Genomic DNA, 242 nt, shown 5'->3' with positions numbered 1-242 from the left:
AAAATAAGGATTGAGATGTAAGAAACAGAGGGAAGGAAATATAAAAGGAAAAAGAAGAGAAATGTAAGAGAAATTGAATAAAAGATATAAAAAGAACACAAGGAAAAGACTAGTATGAAATAATTATAAAAAATAATAATTGTGAAAACAATTTGGCTGGCAATAATGACAGTAAGATCTTAAAATAATAATGATAATCATAACAAGAATATTGACAATGATATTGACGATTAGAATATGCA

The sequence above is a fragment of the Penaeus monodon genome, chromosome 28 (assembly GCF_015228065.2).
Source record: "Penaeus monodon isolate SGIC_2016 chromosome 28, NSTDA_Pmon_1, whole genome shotgun sequence".
Taxonomy (NCBI): Eukaryota; Metazoa; Arthropoda; class Malacostraca; order Decapoda; family Penaeidae; genus Penaeus; species Penaeus monodon.
The sequence above is the reverse complement of the archived record's forward strand: the minus strand, read 5'-3'. Positions refer to the sequence as shown.